This window comes from Anguilla rostrata, chromosome 2, assembly GCF_018555375.3.
Source record: "Anguilla rostrata isolate EN2019 chromosome 2, ASM1855537v3, whole genome shotgun sequence".
In the NCBI taxonomy this organism is placed as follows: domain Eukaryota; kingdom Metazoa; phylum Chordata; class Actinopteri; order Anguilliformes; family Anguillidae; genus Anguilla; species Anguilla rostrata.
The window spans coordinates 18,035,250-18,056,207 of record NC_057934.1 but is presented as its reverse complement, the minus strand read 5'-3'; the positions used below and the strand labels follow the sequence as shown (position 1 = coordinate 18,056,207).

The 20,958-nt window shown below is 42.9% G+C and overlaps 2 non-coding genes across 2 annotated transcripts; both read left to right on the top strand.

The window, feature by feature from the left end:
- The first annotated feature begins 2,987 nt into the window (after positions 1–2,987).
- Positions 2,988–3,104, top strand: LOC135249570 (U5 spliceosomal RNA). Its single transcript, XR_010328727.1, has one exon. It is a non-coding gene; the product is annotated as a U5 spliceosomal RNA (small nuclear RNA).
- A 1,593-nt stretch (positions 3,105–4,697) lies between these two features.
- On the top strand, positions 4,698–4,815 carry LOC135249571 (U5 spliceosomal RNA). Its single transcript, XR_010328728.1, has one exon. It is a non-coding gene; the product is annotated as a U5 spliceosomal RNA (small nuclear RNA).
- The last annotated feature ends 16,143 nt before the right edge of the window (positions 4,816–20,958 follow it).

Sequence of the window (20,958 nt, the reverse complement as noted above, 5' to 3'; positions counted from 1 at the left end):
GAGGCAGCCTAACCGCTACATGGCCTCTCTCTTGGGTTGATCTTTACAATATCTATGCTGTAAAAATGTAGTCCAGCTTTTGATCCACTCCTAAGTTACACACATGTATGCCTGCAATTGCCACACATCCGATACCCATGTAATGTAGGCTACTTGTAGTAGCCTACTTATTCAGAGCTAAATATCAACTGGGAAGTTCAAAGTAGCCTTTCATGCATTGGAAACATTTGGCTTTTTCCCTCTGAGAGAGACAGTGGCCAAGTGTTCGGGGGAACGCTCTCTTAGGTGTATGGGAGAAAGACGTTTTGTGGTAGTATCTCTTCATCTTCTGCAATTTTATGTATTGTGACAAGCGTTGTAATTCTTTGCCCTGTCTTTGTGAATTGTGACATTCGTATTACCCTGCGCAGTGCTGTGACACTGTGTTGTCAGGTTTGTTGAAACTACAGAAAATCATATTTTACCCTTACATTTAGGATACTCTTGCACCCACAAACCAAAAAGTCAAACAACACCTATTGCCAAAAGTGGAATATTTATGCAGAAACTGAGAGGAATGACATTCATTGGAAAATTATCCAGTGGTTCATATGCATATGAGTAAATGCATGCAACCATGTTGCTAAAAGATCAGTATTTTCACTTGGATGGATAAAAGAAATACATGAATGAATAATGTCAATAAATTAATAATTTCAGAAATACACCACTTGGCCAAAAGTATGTGTTCACCTGACATCCTAGTTCTCCTGCAAAATTATGGGCATTAATATGGAGGTGGTCCACCCTTTGCTGCCATAACAACTCCACTCTTCTGGGAAGGCCTTACACTAGATTGGTGGAGAGATTTGCTTTCATTTAGCCAGAAGAGCATTAGTAAGGTTGTGCACTGATTTGGCAGTCAGGCCTGGCTTGCACTTGGCTTTCTATGTGATCCCAAAGGTGGATGGGGTTTAGGTCAGAGCTCTGTGTAAGCCAGTGAAGTTCTTCCAAACTGTTCTCTATGGACCTTGCTGTGTGCGTGGGGACATTGTCATGCTGAGACAGGAAAGGGCCTTCCCCAAACTGTTGCCACCAATTTGGAAAGACAGAATCGTCTAGAATATCATTGCATTAAGATTTGTCTTCACTGGAGCTAAGGGGTCTAGCCCAAACCATGAAAAACAGCCCCTGACCAAGGGGTGTCCGTATACTTTTGGTCGTATAGTGTATTTAGGGAATTTTTGTAAATCTAATGAGGTGCATATCAATGTGTTTCAAGTAGGCTTCAGATGGCCGCAGGTTTGCGGTACAGTTAAAGTAACCTAAAAATGTATGTACTAGCTATTACATACATAGTGTACATACTAACGTAGAATGAAGTATGTAGTATGCTAGTATGTGGTGTCAAACGGCCATGGACTGACGTTAGAAGAGCTGTTCCGAGCTTTACTCCGCACACTTAATTCAGTAATCCTGTTTCATGACATACCCCCCCTCCCCCAAGCTAACCAGCTAGCTTTACTGCTGTTTGTCCTTCTGTTAAACATGGCATTAATAAGTTTGTTGCTCAGGTGAAGAGAGTATTTCAACCGTAGGCCTATATTAAGAATGATTGCAAATTTTGAACCACTATTCAATTGTATTTTTGTTGAAGCTTAGACTAGTTTTTAACTAATTTTTTTCTGGGGGAGGACCCCCACACCTCACCATGATTTGGATAATGTTCTCATTTCTGAGGTCCTGTGGTTGGCATAGGCCTATTCTGTAACTGGTGAGAATAATGCAGAAATGGACATAATGTTGTACAGTCACCAAGTGTGTTTTCTCCAGTCTGTAATACCATTTAAATGTCAGACAGAAACCTATTTTTCTTTTGATCATTTGAGGTTATATGTGTAGCTTTTCTGTATTTGTCCAAAGCTCAGGCATTTTGGTTGGAACCCTAGTGTTGGGGCGAGTGGCAGCTGGTATGTTTACTAAGCAGACACAGCATGGCTGAAACATTATAAAGGACAAAGTGATGATATTTAGGTAACCTTTATGACAAATTTATACTTCTGTAATACCTGTCAGGGAGGGATGCAGTTATCCAGTTACACAAGTAAAATGCAGTGTCTAAATCACTGAATCTTACCTGCTGGTATAGGTTAATTCCACATTATTATGTGCCACTGTTAATGAACTATAGCTGACTTGCATAGAGATATAGATGTTTTTTTAGATGGTTAAGACATCAGAATGAGGTTATTGTTTAAACTGAATGTCAGATCGATAGGGAATCTACGCAAGTAGTGGGGATTTTCACAGTGACAGTTCGCACGGGTGTGGTTAGACTTCTGGTAGCACACTTGCTGTACGAAGAGCCCGACATAACCCGACTGCACAGCCACCAAGTACTTGCAAAGATACGCAACATTAAGAACATAGTTAAGCATAACAGCCGTGCACAATATATTAGCAACTTTTCTATGCCTCGATACTCACGTTATTAATAACAACGGGTTGGTTGGCTAGAACATACTCCATTTCTTCGAATGAATTGCCTGTCTGTTGTGCGCAAGCGTGGGAATAGCGAGTGGTAGTGACACACGGATCGTTTCGTCGAGCCCTAGTGTAATCTACGGACATTTATTTAACCTAAGTTACGTTTTCCTGCCACTGTATTTTTGGAACAGTTGTCACATTCTATAACGTTTGCTTTCAAGTGCAATGGCTTGCAGGTCTAAACTGTAACATTAAAGGCAATAGGAAAATTGTTCTACTACAATAATTATGTGCATTTTGCATAAATGTCCCATCATGCATCTGTACTATCATTGGGGGGAATGTGAAGTTAATATTTCGCGAATATAATATGAATTAATGAACTTGGTTTGTCTCTTAAGGGAAGCCAAAATATTTGGCGGATATTAGCTGAATGTAATGGTAAACCCGCTATTTGTAACCGCAATCGAGAATGGTTGAACGGTGGACCCGGTCGTCGGTTGTTTCGTATAGAAGGCAGTACACTCTGGTTTCTCTTCAGATCGTATAAATCTTTCGCCTTTTACTAAAGATTTCCGTGGAGAGGAACATTTATGAGTATCAACTAATTTTTTGATGCCCTGCTTCACGGCGGGGCTTCCTTTCTGTGTGAAAAATAGTTGTGAACTTTCTGTTTTATTTTATGTTTGTACTTGGTATTGTTGCTCTGTGTTGTGTGGGTGACGCACAATGTTTTGCACTCTTGGCAAATGCGAGGATACAATGCTTCTGTGTATGTCTTTGGTTTGTGTTGTGTATTGAAATGTCTTAAAATATGGTGGAGGAAAATATGTATTTTATGTGAGTTTGTGTTACAACCTGCTATGCATTTTATAAAAGATAGCGGGGAGGAATGCTGTCAGCCTTTTAGCTAGAGAAGTTTTAGTGATACAAAAGCTAGATATATTTGTAGGCTGTAAGGAACATTCTCACCAATTCCTCTAATCGATTTGTATTTAGAAGTATGTGTATACGGCGGTTATAATCCATGAAACGCCTCACGTCTCTTGTTTTCCACGTCGGTGTTTACAAACATTCTTGTTTACTGCTGTCCAAACACCATACTTCATTAGATCTGAATAGCTTATTCAATAATTGCCTTTAATGGTAACGAGTAGTTATAGGCTACTGCATACATCAAAATCTGTGCCCTGATTCTTGAAACATTTTGTTCTGTGCGGTTTTGCATCCGAGATTGCGCACCTCTAGCTAGGCTATGTCATAATCCGTAGCCTATACCATAATCCGTACCGAGAAATAAATCACATTGGACCCGGTCGGCTGGATAAAGAAAGTAGTAGGGTATACTCTGGTTTCTCTTCAAGTCATATAAATGTGTGGAGAGGAACATTTATGAATAGCAACATTTTTTGTTGTTCTTTGGGGCTTTCTTTACTGTATTGAAGTAGAAGCGTGTGCGCTTGTGTCATGTAGGCTATGAAGTCGCTTGGGACATAGGGAAGTTGGGGGAATGGGTTTTAAGTGTGCTGGGTTTCGGTTTCTGCTTTGTCATTTATCATTTATCCAAAAGTCGGTCTGTGGGCAATATAGCTTATTAGCTGGAAATGTTTAAAACGTGCTTAAGTTGAATTCATTTGTATAAGCAGTAGCATGATCATGAATTCTTCATGTTGCGTTTTGATTTCATTTGTGCAACTGGTTACAGTCCGTAGGCTATACGCGGCACCGGTGTCTTGAAGACTGATGGGATGCTTGTTCTTAAGAATGCCTCAATTGTCCTACTTGATTGAAAATTAATCTCCAACGATTTTTCCTTATGGAATTTGGAAGTAATTTAGTTGCGGGTGGGGCGACTCCCACATAGACTATCTAAGCGTTTTGTATTCGCGAGGTGATAGCTGATCGTGGATCAGCGCATGGCAACGGATGTTAATGTGCATAGCCTATGTGCGGCGCTGTACTGCACAACAGACACTGTGTTATAGCCTATGCTATGAAAATTTACATTAGTCTAACCCAGAATGCATGGCTCGTGAGTGCATGATTCGTTTTAACAAATAATTCAATTTAAAGTTATGATGAATAATTCAGGGTCAAGCCTACATCCTTAAACAGCATTTGTAGTCCTAGCTCATTTATAGACGCGATTGTGATGTCACTTTAAAAGGCACCGCCATTGAAACACATGTGGCGTTGGACCCGGTCGGATGTTGTAGCGTTGAAGAATTTATGCACTCTGGTTTCTCTTCATATCGTACAAATCTTTCGCCTTTTACTAAAGATTTCCGTGGAGAGGAACATTTATGAGTATCAATTAATTTTTTGTTAGCCCTGCCTTGCGGTGGGGCTTCTTATGCTGGTTCAAAAATAAGACATTGTTAATGATGTATTATTACCTCTGTTTGTTCTTGCTTGGAGATTCTGGCATTTTGTGCTTTTGAATGTTAAAAAGGGGGTTCACAGTTTTTCTTTTGTTTGAAAAAGTCTGCTTTATTTCAGATATGTTGAAACTTTTTTGTAACCTGTTTTTACTTTCGTATGGTTTCTGTTTTTCGTTATTGAATTTAAAATGAAAGATGTTCAATGATTTGGAATTTTGTAAACCAATAAAGACACATTTCACTGAAGATCTCTGTATAGAAGAACAGCAATGAGGATCAACAACATTTTTGTAGCCCTACCTTATGGTGGGGCTTTCTTGCTGTGTATAAGATAAATTTCCTTGATAATGTTGTCTATGGATCAGATTGTGTTTTGTGACAATAAGTTTATTTCGACTGAAAAGTTAATTTTCTGGAGATGTTTTTAAAACAACACTTAGTGGCCACTTCATTACGTACATTTGCTTGTTAACTCAAATAGCCTGCTCTTCCAAACAGCAAACCTACATGGACTGCAGCAGCAGAAGGCCATGCCAGATTTCACTACTGTCAACTGAGAACAGGAAGATTTCAGCTGCAGTGGACACGTCGTCAGCTTTTCCATGACGCACAAATCTTTCGCCTCGCACTACTAGTGAGTGTGCGATGAAGGGTTTTGCGGGTGGTTTGTGACATGAGTGGGTGTCCCATTTCTTTCTTTTCTCCTTCCTCCTTCCCTCTTCTCAAAGGTCTGGTGGTATTCCACAGTATCAGTGGCTTGACCGCAGCTGTGGTAGAATATCAGACTGGCGGACAAGGCCGGATTCAATCTAGAGTTACCACTGGCCTCCCTGACGCGGAAACCGGGACAGTCCACGAGGGCACCCTGTGCTGGAGGAGTCCCGCCATCCGGGTGCAGCACTGCTGCTGCGGGACGCCCAACACTGGAGACCAGAGGGGGGCGCGGAGCTGCCCGTTAAGGAGGCCCGAAAGCGTTCCTCACTCCGGGCCTCCCCAGCTGGTTGCTAGTCCTCCGCGTTGGTCTCTGCTTCTCCTGTGTCGTGTCTCCTAGGCCCAGAGGACCAGCAGGCAGACAGAAGGACCCGACCAGCGGACCTTCCTGAGATGGACCATGACGATGAGACCATGACGGTCGTTTCTGAGGGCTGAGTGTGGACAGAAAGTGGCTGGTCCAACTGAAATCCAAGCCCTCTACAGTGGGGGGTATGTCATATCCCCAGCACCGTCACACTGGGGAGCAAAAGGGGTGTGCTGTTTCAAAACACAGCCTTGCTTTCACTGAGTTTGTGTGGTGATACATATATATATGTGTATATATATATATATATATATATATATATATATGTATATTTTGTGCATCTAACATTTTTTTACTTGTTATTGCCTTTTATCATTTTTGCTATTTGTTATCTTCACAATATTTGTTGTGTGAACTCATATTTAGAAATTTTGATTATGTGAATATCCTTTATCATCCCACTGTTTTTGGTTTTTGCCAGCATCCCCCCCCCCCCCCCCACCCAGCACATGGCATCATCAATTGTACAGTAATTCATACATTTCACCCAGGTGAATTTTGAAGCATCACAATACATCTGGCATCCTGATGGCTAGCATGCCTAACCCAGATTCCAGAAGAGTGCTAATAAATATCTTCGACCGCGTGCAAGTCCTCACGTATAACCCAGGGCTGCCCAACCATTTCCTGGCGATCTACCCATCCGGTTTTCACCCCAAACCTGACAAAGCCCACCATTCAACAGCTAGAGATTTAATTGAGCTGCTAATTAGTAGAATCAGGTGTGCCAAGTTAGGGTTGAAATTAAAATGTACAGGCAGATTTCCTGGAACAGGATTGGGCAACCTTGCTGTAAGCACTCACAAATACAAGTGACATACGAACCACACACTAACATTAATTTTTTGTTAGCCCTGCCTTGCGGTGGGGCTTCTTATGCTGGTTCAAAAATAAGACATTGTTAATGATGTATTATTACCTCTGTTTGTTCTTGCTTGGAGATTCTGGCATTTTGTGTTTTTGAATGTTAAAAAGGGGGTTCACTTAGTTTTTCTTTTGTTTGGAAAAGTCTGCTTTATTTCAGATATGTTGAAACTTTTTTGTAACCTGTTTTTCCTTTCGTATGGTTTCTGTTTTTCATTATTGAATTTAAAATGAAAGATGTTCAGTGATTTGGAATTTTGTAAACCAATAAAGACACATTTCACTGAAGATCTCTGTATAGAAGAACAGCAATGAGGATCAACAACATTTTTGTAGCCCTACCTTATGGTGGGGCTTTCTTGCTGTGTATAAGATAAATTTCCTTGATAATGTTGTCTATGGATCAGATTGTGTTTTGTGACAATAAGTTTATTTCGACTGAAAAGTTAATTTTCTGGAGATGTTTTTAAAACAACACTTAGTGGCCACTTCATTACGTACATTTGCATCACGAAATCTGAATCTGAAGTAATCCAGACTGCCACATGTGCACAGACTCAAGTCCCATGTGTGTGGAAAATTGCAGAATTTACTGTCCTAGGATAAAGCTGTTTTACTGTTCTTGTGTGAGTTTGGATTGAATATATGGTTTTATTGCCTTTAGTTTCTTTTCATAATTAAGCTATAGCCTTATACCCCCATCTGCTGGCTTAAGTGTGGCAGTGTGCAGTTTGCAGCAATGCTCATATTGTCAGGGGCTCATTGGTTGTAGATGAGCATGTCGGATTTGCACAAATGTCTTTCCCTGCAATGCATGGTCACTTCCCCTTGAGCGGCCTGGATCATTCATAAACAAATCCTTTATTGTGGCAGGAGGTACAGGGGTTTGGGGAAACGCCTTGAATATTAAGGACGCGCGTTCAGAGGGTTCTCAAGATGATCTAGTTACAGGGGCTTGACAAGCTGGTGTGCTGCCTGTGGTTGAGGTGCAGCATATGAATTCTCAGATTTCCACCAAGGATGTTGTCTCATTCTGTCATATAAAAGAGTCATTAATAAGAAATCTATCCCTTGTGCAACTAGGCATTTTTGCTAAAGTTTTCCTGTTTTCCCCTGAAAGATCTCTCTAAGATGTCTCTATAGAAATTAATAGGTTAGTCCATGTGAAAAATGTATGCTTTCAGATGCTTCCATTTGCATTCTGTCATTCAGCAGAGATGCCGACAGCAGTGGTCCTCTTGGTTTTGTTAGTTTTCTTCTCGGGAGCTGCCAGCTCAAAATCTGAATTTTGCAATGATGTAGTTTTTTAAAAATGTATTATTTATTTTGCTGCTACCTCAGTTTTCTGTTGTAACAGAAACATAGCGAGTATTCATGGTAGACATTGTGACTTGTGAAGGCTCTCCAGCAGCCACTACGTATTCGCGAACTAATGATGGCATAATATCTTTTCTGTTTTTTTTGTTTTGTTGTTTTTATTAAAAGGACACGTCTGTGGGAAGCAAATTCAAACAGATATGTGCTGCTGTCGGGGGGAATTTCGCTGACTCCTCACAAACTCTTATTGTGCTTTGCACGGTTTGGAAGATCGGAAAATATGCGGGGTGGGAAAAACGCCATGACAGCAGGCGGGCGTGACTGTGCGAATCTCTGCTGAACTCCAGCCTCAGCCTACGAGGAGCAGGCCCCTGGTCACTGGCTTTAAACTGGGATAGGGTGTCGGGGCTTTCCTTGAGGGTGGGAGGAGGCCCATTGCTGGCTGTGGCTATAGGTCCTGCGCGGAGGGAGGCTTCCATTTGGCTGAGTGCCCCCCTCGTCGGGTGGCTGCGATCTGCCTGTCTCTGCTGCAGCAGTCGTGCAGGCCGCCAGTGCAGAAACCGCAAAGCTCAGCTGCCGGATCGCAGAGTGAAAAGCAGCGGCAGCTGGGCCGTTTGCGAACCCTCCATCAAAGGGCCACGTTACAGCTGAGCACTTCCAAGTTAGGTCCTCAAATTTGGGGGGATCTGTTAAATCTGTTATCAAAGGCATTAATTGGTTACTGCAGATGGTGAACTGCTATAAGTGGTTGCAAAAAGAAGCAAGTAAAAATAGGCTAGAAAAATATGATCGGCTGAGCTACCACAGCCCTGCCCTAGACCACCGGCACTGCCAATTAAAAATTCCAGTTCAAGGCCAACAGTCAAAAGGTATGTTTGAGGATTGAACCAGAAGAGAAGTTATTCTATGGGTTTCTGGAGTGCTCGACTGTGACTGCTCTGATTGGTGGAATGATGTCATGATAAGGATGGAGTGATGGGATTTAGAGTCTTCTTGATTGGGGAATGGTGGCATGCTGACCAATTATTTTTTACGTTCTATATGTATTTTCAGAAATAAGTAGGCTATTCTTTACAAGCAGTAGAGTAAAACTGCATATTTTCAGGCGTAACACACTGGAAACATTCGTACAAGTGGGTATTGATATAAACAAGCATTGTAAAAATGAGGGAAAACTTATCACAGTACGTTTCACTGTGTACATTTGGACTGAATGCAGCGGTTTTTAAAAGCACCTTCAAACTGACTCACCCACCTTTGTGGGGGATGTACGCATGATTAATTGTGCATTAATTAAATTCTCCTATTCATAGGTGACCTTGTTTTTGTTTTTTTTAAGGATTGCATGGTGTTGCCATGGAGCATATTTACCCAGGTTTGTACATGTACATAAATGTGTAGTTATGTGCTTGAACTCAGAGGTCCTTGAATGATTTATGCAATAGCAGTTGCCTAGAGACCCACATCTTATTTTAATTTAACTTTAATTGCATTTATATGAAGTTAAAGCTTTGTATCTTAGGCCTTAATCCTAGCCTTGTCGTTCACCGTGCACACCGATCGAGCAAGGTTTTCTTCGTCATTGGTAAAATTCTAAATACTTTTCTAAGCCTTATATAGATGATCTTTTTCAGAGGAGAGATGGTCCAGGATATTTGACCCTGTGTCGCATTTGGCGATGCAAATGGCTCACTCCTCTGATGCATTCACCTGCAAATTTTATCTTACACCCTGCGGGCCACACACCACTACTAGCTCTCGTTGGTAGCAGTTGTCACATATCTCTGAATGACAACTGGTAGCCTGTGGACATTGGAGTGTTGCTGAGAGGAACATAAAGCCACCCAACCCTTGCGGTTGGACAAGGCCTATTTCATCCTGTTACTGTGGAATCCCAGTCATAGAGAGCTGATGTGAACCATGGCTTAATCCTGTGACGCCAGGCCCAGTCTGCAGTCCAGGAGTTGTGGTAAGTTTCTTTCTAAGAGCCTTTCGGAACCCCTGAATTATTTTACTGCAAAAAAATAAATGTAAGTCTTAGCGAGTATTTTAGTCTTGTGTTAAGACTTAAAATAATTTCTATGACTTTAAGATTTGAGAGTTTGACTCACTTCAAGATTTGCCAATGCCCAAGACAATTTCACTTGTCACGCAAAAAGTAAATTGAAACTTCTACTTCAGAGAAGAAAAAAAAGATTAAATAAAAGTCTCATTACGAGACTAAAACACTCAAGACTGACTTTTTTTTGGAGTGTTACATTGAAGTAGCTACCTCTGGATTAAAGGGGGCAGAAATGGGATCAATTAACCTGAAGTCAAGTCTCAAGTGTTCCCCAGAGTAAGCAGATATATTCAGAGCCTTAATTCAGTAGAGCAAGCACAATCTCATCCAAAGTTCTGAAGACCAGCCAGAACTGCAAATCACTCTGTCCTCCGTCAGGGCTGTGCAGGCATGTCGAGTTGTGGAGCCATTGAGTACGCCACATAGTATGGATCGTTAGTGCAGGCAGACTACTGTCACCCGATTGACAATAAGAGAGGGATATGCCCGTGACTGTGTTCAAATCTGCCAACTGAACTACTGTATACTCTCCTCCTCCTGGTGACACTTCAGTCAATTGTGTACCAGCCTGCAAGCCAGTCACTGGCACTAAACCTAATACCTGGTGTTTTACAAAAAAAAAGCAATGCCTAAGTCTAAACAGATGGCTCATTTGGAGGAAATCACTTGATCCCATTTTATGTCAGTGAGCATCTAAATACATTCTCAAAATATTTTTTATTATTCAGTTTGCTTATAAATGAGTAGGCCTGATTTTGATTAATAAATGTGGTATTCAAAATTGTGGGACGTTTTACATGGGGTGGGTTATTTGACTAAAACTTCAATGGGTGGACCTCAATCAGTGGAGTAAACTAGATGGCTAGTGTAGTTATTTTCTACAATCTTCCAGACCTGCTGCTGCCAGAAAGGAGAGTGACCTAGAGAGGGGGAGAGAGAGAGGAGGGTGACAGGCATGAGGAAAGGCAGCTAATTTCAGCACACTTCTTCCTCGAGTATATAGTACACAATATATTTTATATTTTAAATATATTTCACACCTCTGAAGACCCATAATATCTTTTTGGAGTCTCCAAAGGGCCTTTTCTGCCTAGACATAGCTCAGAAAAACAATACAGAATACTCGTTCTTGGTTATACTGTCATCAAATTTGAACTAGGATTTGTTCAGCGTTGTGGCTGAGGCTCCATTGCGTTTCTATGCTGACCAGGCGCAGCCACACACACCTGCATCCATTAAAATATATCTTTAAGGTGATTTAAAAAAACTTCCAACTGTGTTTGAGCTTCTGTTACTTTGCTTCAGTAATATTCACAGTAATTCTGATTCTTGGAAAGCAAACGCCCGAGGGTTACCTTTCAGAAGAGACCGGGATTATGCCTGTTGTCAAGAGGGTTCAAGAATGCTGAGGCTTCTCCTCAAAAAGGGGGTGCTACAGATGGGCTTTAACCAGTTTGGAAAGCAAATTTCCTCCTATTCGTGTGATGCACATTCGTTCAGTTGGCTGAACTCATCCCAAAAATGATTCATTTATTGTAAATGTTTCATATGTAGAAAATGTTTTTGTCTGTTGTAAATGGTTATTCACCTTGACACTGATTGATTTTCCGATCAGTGGTAATGGAACATGTGGAACATGCATAAATCTATTTATTTTTACCCCCTGCCTCCCGCTATCCGCTGTGGTACAGATCTTCCCTTGCCTTCTTCTCTTGCTTATAACAGCTCGACAGCATACAGTTAACAAGCCTCTTGCCCCGAATTAGGACGGAGTTCGTTTGAGTTGCATTTGATCGACAACGAGTCGGCCCAGTTCAGAGACGTACATTGCAGTGCTGGTGCCGTTCACAGTTTTGCCAGCCTCGTTACTTCACCCATTCAAATGCATGACGCTTCTCAGCGGTCAGTCCTCCACAAGCCATTAACGGGTGAGGGAGAGTTTCCCAGGGGGGCTTATTGGGCACAGCGTGGCGCCTGATCAATTCTGACCATTCATTGCTCGGGCAGGCTCAGGCTCTTCAGCAGGCAAGAATGCATACTGTGTGTGTGAGTGTGTGTGTGTGTGTGTGAGAGAGACCAGCATGAGCCTACTCTATCTACTCCCCTATCACCCTTTGGGGAAAAATGTTAGGTAGGTAGCGGAACGTTCCTCAAAACGTGTTCGAGCAGACCCGCTTCGGCGCATCGCAGCGCTGCACCTGTCCTAAACGCTTCCTCTGAATGGGGGCCAAACAGACAAGTGCGCAGCTGAATAGACGAGAGCAGAGCGACGGAGCGGCTCCCACAGCCAGACCAAATACGAGCGTTTCCCGCGTGACGCGTGGGCGCGCGGACATCGGAAGCTTCCGGAGGAGCGGGCCTGCGAGGGGCCACGTGAGAGAGGAGACTCGTGCAGGACTGACGTCGGGGCACGTTTCGCCAGCAGGTTTCGCTCGGTGCCCAGCGGGGCATTTGCATTTACAGCAATCCTGTTTACAGATGCCATTTTTGTGTGGTGTGCATTGCCCCACAACCGTGCTTTGAGAGTGCCGTAACTGACTGGAGAGCAGTGTTCGCTTCATAATTTCAATATGGGGGTGTGTTTGTTCTTAAATCGCCTTATGTCAGGGTGATATCAGGAGTGACCAGCCCAGCTCCTGGAGTCTGCTGGGTTTTCAGTTCACTGAGTAATCAAACCGCTTTAAATGAACAATTAAGTGCTGAGCACCAATCAGTGCCAGGACATGCTGTCCTGGACCAGGGTCTGCTACCTCTGCCTTATATCATAAATCACAAATAAATCATGCACTTTATGTAGTCTCACAGGTGGGCTGGGACGTGAAAAACATTTCCTTTGTTTTTGTTTCAGGTACGACAGGTTGTGATTGAGCTTGACTTGATACGATAGTGCCGTGTTTGTTTGTTACAGGGTGACCCAGTGGTTGTGCCTGAAGGTGTTGTAACCCCAGCTGTGGCGCTAAGCAGCTATGGAAGGACAAACCGAACAACAGGCAAGTCGTTCTTCCTGAAGCTGACACGCCCCACTGGTACCTAAGCCAGTACCGGTCGTGAGAGACCGTCTCACAGAGCAGCGTGTGATTAGACATTAGATCTCCCAGGGAGGCAGGGTTTCATACAGCAGGACTGTATTCACCTACTGCACAAGTGCTGTGACTCAGCGGATACCGTGACGTCTTTCAATCAAACAACGGTGCCGCCTCCTAGGGTTTTATAATCCTGCTGAACCTGGTCACAGGTCAGTCCCACACCACTCAAAAGCAGGGAGGGAGAGTTTGCAGGCAGGCGTCTCCTCCCCTGGCTGAGTTCGTTCGCGCGCTTTTCTCAGGTGAGCATCGAGACACTGCGGAGACTCGCGCTCGTGCCTTGAGTAGAGCAGGTTGTCTCTCTCACTCTCTCTCTCTCCTGATGACTCATCCCTGCTATCTGTAGGGGCCAACTGTGACTGGGAGTTTTCCAGAGACAGACGTCTGGGCCCCACAGAGCCATAATGCATTCCGGTGCCCAAGGGCGGCGACAAACGACTCGTGTCAGAAAGTCCGAGTAGTCCCTGCGAATCCGGCGGGCCCTGTTCTCGTGTGACCGGGGCGGAGGCGCGATCGCTTCGTTTGTTGTCTTGATCAGTAGTACGTGGATGAGCTGAATGAATAATTCACAAGCGTGGGGGGCAGCGGGCTAAAAATAATAAGAGTGGGGGAGGGGAGAGAGGTGTCTTAGTGTTTGACTACAGGTGTGAGCGTTGTCTCTGGAAAGGGGGGGGGAGAGATGCAGCTCCGCGCGGCCTCTGCGGGAGGAGAGGCAACCCAGCCGCTGCTGACAGAGGGGCCTTTGTGAGGGACAGAAAGCGCCGGGGGGGCAGGGGGGCACCGTGGCGCTCGGGTGGCCCACATTCAATGGTCTCATCTTCAGTATGCCCCCCAGGGACAGATATCAGCTCCCTTCACAGAAGATAGAAGAGACTTTTTTATGTTTGTGTGTGTGTGTGGGGGGGGGGGGGGCGTTCTGTAAGTCCATTTGCGCAGTAGACACAGGATAATTCATTACTGCTGGCCCACCTATTTCCTGATTACTTCATTTCCTGGTAATTGTGACATTGAGCTAACTTGACAAGACCGAATGATTCAACTGAATGTTTTTTTTTTTTAATGGCCAAAGAGGAGGGCACAGGTACACCAGCTCTGAGTCTGATTCGACAGTTCCCGCTAGTCGCTGTTTATTTGTCATTCTGAACTGCCTGAAGAGGCCGAAGGACACAGAAGTTGAGCTGGAGCCCCGAATGGACTTCTGCACCTGACCAAACACGTCTGCAACGCCCCCTTCCTGGCCCGGTTTCGCAGTCCGCTTAAGTATAGGATAGGTCCCATTCCAAAAAGGGCTTGTTTAGATCTCACAATCTGTCAAACGCTACCACCAGGCTCTCTCACACCCCCTCCCCCCCATGTAGTCTTTTGATCTTCAAGATGGACAAGCTGTTTCTGAAGCCGATGTTGGAGAATATGAATGGGGAGGAGGGAAGGAGAAGATCCAGAGGCACACTTTCCAGGTGTTTCCCTTCCCTCCTTCATTCCAGGAAAGGTAGCTCTGTGAAGACATCGCTGCTGATGTTCTCTGGGGGGAGGAGGGGTGGTGAGTGATGTCATAATCACGGCTCTTTTCTGAAGGGTTCCATTGACTTGGTGCCATGAGGCATCAGACCCTTGCAGCTTTCAGGATGTACAGTTCCCATGTGTCTCCCATAGTTAAAACCCATAGCTGCTCAAAGGCACTCAGACCACGTTTGTTATATAAATGTGGAAATTGCTGAAATTAGCTTTTCATATTGATGCTTTTTATATTTTTGTTTTATGAAGTTGACATTGACAGGCTCTATACTACTGGCATTTGTTTAAAAGCTGAGTACACAAAAGTACACACGGTTTAATTTCCAGACATGTATTTGACAGTTACAACAACCCTGCCTGTTGTATGCTTATTAAATTGTGTTGTGTTTATATCTGAAGACCTGTTTATATAAAGCCGAAGCCACACTTCTGCCTGCATGCCAGGTACCAGTTGGAGAATTATCTAGAGAATTATTGGAGTCTATCATTAATCGATTGCCCTGAATTAAAACACACCCATGGTGTTTATTTCTTACGTTTAACCCCTATTTTCTATTATGGGATAATTGTGTTTGCGCGTACTTGCTCGTGCCTGTAAGCCCCGTTGTTGGCTCAGGAGAGCTCAGACAAGCAAGTCTCCCCCGTCTAAAACGTGATGCGAGCAACTGTTCGCTGCACGGTCCGCCAGTTCAGCTAGCAGACATCGTATCGGAACAGACTGCGGGTGCCCAATAAATGGCCTTACTGCACGATGGAAGCAAACATTTCCTGCTCACTGAAATCCCTCCCCCTCCATGCAATACGGCTAAGGCTAATTATTAGCCACACTGTGGGGCCGGTGTGTATGCAGGTTTTTGTTTCCACCAATTACCCTGGAACTAACTGACTGGGTACACCAACACCGGCTCACTCGTAGATTAGATTACAGTGAAACGTTCACATGGGGAAGTGAGACTTCGGCTGTCATTCATGCGCTTATCTACAAATGTAGCTGAAATGTCAAATGGCATACATGTTAGGGCTAAGTGAGTAATTAAGACCAGAAGTTGCCGTGAAAGCCAGAAACAGATACGGTCCTCCTTCCCCACCTCTGCTTTACAGGATAAGCCAGCTAGGTGGCTCTTATTTTTTAACAGCAGGCCTTGTCTATGTCTAACTCCCTTCTTCCTGTCCCTCACCAAACATTGGCTTCTATCTGAATAACATTTTGTCATGTTTAGGTTGTCTACATCCCCTCTTCCTCCTTTTTAATCTTACAGTGTTTGTGTCCATTTTGTCCAAATCGGTGGGGGGGGAAATGAGTGTTGGGCTAAGGCACCACTACGCATGTACACACCAAGCAGACCGTTCATGCGTGCCCCATTTATCTTTCACACCTCCAGTTCTCTCAGGAATCCCTGGCAAGTGTTAAGGATGCTACATGGAAAACCTTATTGGGGGGGGGGAAGGTTAGCTGTCCTGTTCATTTTCAACTGCCCACCAGTCTGATCACATACGGCAGTTCTGCGTAGGAGGGGCTTTGCAACCTTGGCAGTCAAAGTTAATTGTTGGTAACTGTTGCCCAGTGGTTTAGTGCAAACAATTCCTTTGCTTTGTGCTACTGAATACATTTCCAAGCCTGTACCACTTTTAATTAATACTAAATGCCATAAAAACCCTCATTTGGGGGGGGTGCCTGCTGGGTCATCCTATTAAGGCACGGTTCCAGCGTGCGGATGGGTCTCACGGTCTGATACTGAATCCGTACTGTGATGGTGCCAGCTGAGGCTGGCAGCCCTAAGGGGCGACGCATGATTGGCTGGACATCGTCCATTTTGCAAATGCACCTTCTTGGGAAAGAACTGGAAATCAAATGCTTTTCCATTTCACACAGGTTTTGTATGAGCAGTCAGAAACATGGTTGTCTGTGGCTATATGTGAAAGCACCTAAATGTGTTTTCCACTGTCCTCCTCAGCTAGGCAAGCTTCTGACTGGGAGTGGGAGAGCACCTCATTGAATAAGCGTTTTATCATTAACCCCATAATGGGTAAAATGGTCACATGCCTTCAATTCCTAACATATGAACCAATCAAATGAATTTGCTTTCCTTTACAAAAACAATTTGATTGGTTCATGTCCATGTCTCTGGTAATGTGTGCTGGCTTCTCCCTTTTTGGAGTTAATGAAGCCAAAGACACTAATCATAGCACTACTTGTCACTACATCTCAACTTACATGTTAGCTGGAACCGTTTCTTTATTTTATAACCCCGTAGATTCATTTACTTTTTTTAAATGTTTGTTGTACTTATACAGGTGCTTATTATGAAGTGCAATGCAAATTCCCTTTGAGGGTAAATCAGTTCTACTCCATAAAAGCTTACAAACACAGAACCAAATTTTCATTGTAACCAAACTAGTAATAGATGAAAAAGTAAAATTTAATTTGAATGTAAACCAGATCTTTAAGTGCCTCTGTCCTTTTCCTAAATATCTCCATGGGTATCATTTGTTTATTTTTTGCTCAGTTCTTGTACTTATCAAGTGCATTCAACAGCTTATGAACTTATTTTCCACTGTTGTTTCATCCTTGTCCAGTGTGCTTAGCACCAACATTGAATGGTAATAACAGGATCAGCAAATAACAGGATCTGAATGGGTCCATCGCCCCGTGACAACGTAAGGCCTTCCGTGCTATTCTGAGCTGTTCCCATCTGCAGCCGGTTCAGAAGGTTCAGAATTTCCCTTTTCTGGTTTCTTTTTATGGTTTTTGAGGAAAATCCCACTTCTCTATGCCAGAGTGCTTTCCACACTTGTATGAGAATAGTCTTGTTTTGTCAGCCAAGAGGAAGGACAACATTCACAAAGCATTTTATCTACTTTCTTTTATGCAGTTGTTTTAAAACGTTTCTACATTTAGGGCCTGAGTTACAATGCATTTTGGCACACGCAAAACCAATAAAATGAGCAATGATTAGTCATGTTATTTGTTTTGCACCTATCATTGGTTGTCTTATTAGTTTTGCATGTGCTAATGTTTTGCATATGCTAAAGGTATGCCCTTAGTGTCCATGTTCCAGGAACAAGGGGCATTCTGCAGAGTATTACATTTATTTGATCTTTTTTTATTTTATATATTTACTTAACATGCAAAGACTGGAAAGTGTTTTTGATGGTTGAAACCCAAAAGCTTAAAAATGCTGTAATCCTTTACAGCAGACCAACACCACAAAACACAGAAATTATTCAGATTCACATTCCAGCGGGCCAACTTAAATCAGATTTGATATACAATCTCCTTAACTTACGAAGAAGTGCTGTGTTTCATATGTCCAGTGAGGACTGATCTGAGTACTGAATAATCAAATTTGCGCTATCAGGAAATGAAAGTACAGTTTAACGAAACGTGGCTGAACACTAAGGAACACTAACTTTTTATAGAACAGACTGGCAAGAGGGTTTAGCCATTCCAACAAGCCTTCTATCAGATTCTATCATAGACTTCTGAGATCAGAAGAGGATGGCTAATATGTCACAAAATCTGCCCTCATTCCAGTCTGCGATTGTGTGGCCCCCAGAAGTCTGCTGTGACCCACCAATCCAAAGACATGTAGGTTGCATTACATCACTGGCATTTAGCAGACACTCTTATCCAGAGCGACTTACACAACTTTTTACATAGCAATTGCATTACATCCATTTATAGAACTGGATAAATGGTTGGGGGGGGGGGGCATTCACAGGGTGTTTCTGCAAAAAGCATGCATGCTCAGTCAACATAGCCTGTTTAAATAAAGGTTAATAAGAATAAATAAATAATCACCCAGGGGCTTTAACTTAGAGGCCTAAGAACTCCAAGTTAAATGCCAGCTGTGTGACTAAATATGTATTTCAGCTCTGAGCATCAGGTGCCAGGGCTGAGCTCACTAGCAACTGTACTAAATGCATAATCCTTGTCCAGCATAGTCAGAGACAGACCACAGACACAGCACTGAAAGCACTTACTCTCATTCCAGGAGAACAACTAGGGCTAGAGGGAAGTGCTGAACAGGCTGTGTGATGGCCAGCAACATGTATCCTGTATAGACATGTTGCATTGTGTACTTCATGTAGTCTATACTAGGTTCCGATGATTCCTCAGCACAAAGACCTCAAGGCAATAAAAGTTCCAAATGGCCACCAGAAGGCCACAGATTAGCATCCACAATATTGGGTAGGGTGGATGTCATCCATCATGAACCCAGAATTCAGAACTCATGCTGCCTTTCCAGAAGACATTGCTCAATTCTGCAATCAAATTTGCATTGTAAGTTAATTGCTAGTAGGTGAAAATTAACAGTATAGGTACAAGTAGTACTCTTTATAATTTGAACACCATACTGGTTTTTGAAGGGTAAATAAACCCAATGTCACTATTAAGTACTTGGATGGGAGATGACCTATGAAATAAAGTGCTGCTTGAATTGGTGCTGGAGGGCCAGTAGGGGGCAGTCTTTCCTCTAGACCAAGCAGGAAAACAATTAATCCGTGATTGGGATACTGATGTATGATTCATCTCCAATTAAGCTGTGTGCTCATTGAAGTTCAAAGTCTTACCTTGCCAAATCCCAATCTACCTCCCTAACTTGGCAATCAAATCATTCTCCATTTCATAAGTAAGTTTAACCCACAATGAGCTGATCCATGATGAGCATTATGGTTCAAAATGGCTGTCTTTCATTTCCTAGTTGGGTGCTAACACTGAAGGTGGTTGAAGTGCTTTTTTCCTTTCATAATATTTAGCATGGAAAAATATTTACATTTACACAGCCATAAGTTGGTTACATTGGATAGCAGTTACTCATCACAAAATTGCAGTTTTGAAAATGTGCCAGTTACCTTTCTTGTGTCGAAACAATAAACTGACAATACAAGTTTAACTCAGAAACATTTCTACATGGGCTACATTTAGTTGGGTGCGCATGTGGTAATTATGCCAGGACATAAATCATTCCTGAAATTGAATTCAGACTAACTTTATTATTAACTAAGTTATTATTTAATAACCCACAACATATTTGCTGACAAGTCAACCTTCATACATTCTTTTTAACTAGATGAGTCAGTCATTTTCATCCAACAAAAGAACCCCCTCCCGCTCATTAAGTCTTCCAAAGCGCTTTATCAACCATAATTTTAAAGACAGGAATAGAAAGATTGCCTGTCCTCTGTCCGCTGATCTTGAAACATATTTTACGCGTAAATGTTTGTTTAAAGTATTAGTATTTCTCCCTGTCCTGTATGTAGGTTTCCTCATCCTCTTTCGGGAAGGGGAGAGCAAGAAGGAGTTCACTGGTGACTAACAACTATTAACTCTTTACACAGGAAATGACTCACTTCCAACGATTCTGCGTGTAGCCTACTGTTTAGCAACCCCCGGGTATGTGCAATTATGCAGCCTACATCACAAGGAAAGAATTTGGGTGGTATAATATTCTTTTTGTGTCGTTATGAATTCATTGCTAACGTTTCAAATCGACCGAGTCACAGGCTTTTTAAATCCGGGTAACTTATTCCAAAAACAATTACATACGTAAATATTTAGTCAGTGATCACAAATTAGTAAACCCGGGATGATCAAATCGTCACGTGGCTTCCAATAAATCCCCACTCTACCTGCCTATGACATGTAGGGTACTTCCGAGAAATACGACACCTTCTGAGGGATTGTCTGCGTTTGTGTATCCTGGAAGTCGCCGTGTTTGCAATAAAGGCAAACGTTCCATGTCTTAAAGGGGCAACAACCGAGTTAAACTATGCTCATTATTAGAACATATTTATAATTTAGTAAATTCTCGCATTATATTGTGTAGCGCTTCCTCTGGCTACTTGCGGCCGTTAATCAGCTATTAATGGCCTCGTAGTCGGTTCCTTTTATATAGTTTCGTTAAAAATCAAGGTCTTTGGCTTGTTCCACATTGCTCTGGATGGATGGCAGCTCTTTGTCACTTGTAACGCTTCGCTTATAAGCAGATTGAACCACACCCAGAAGAGTGGCTGGCTGCCGCTGCATAATTCCCGGAGTTCAGTGTTTTCCATCTGCGTGACACGGACAGCTCTGTCTGCCTTCCTGTGATGACAGTGACCTTTTGCACCAAATGGTAATGAGCTCAGCTCAGTGATTCGGCGCCTTTTATACAAGCTCTTGGGGAGGGGCAGAGAGAAGGCCCACAA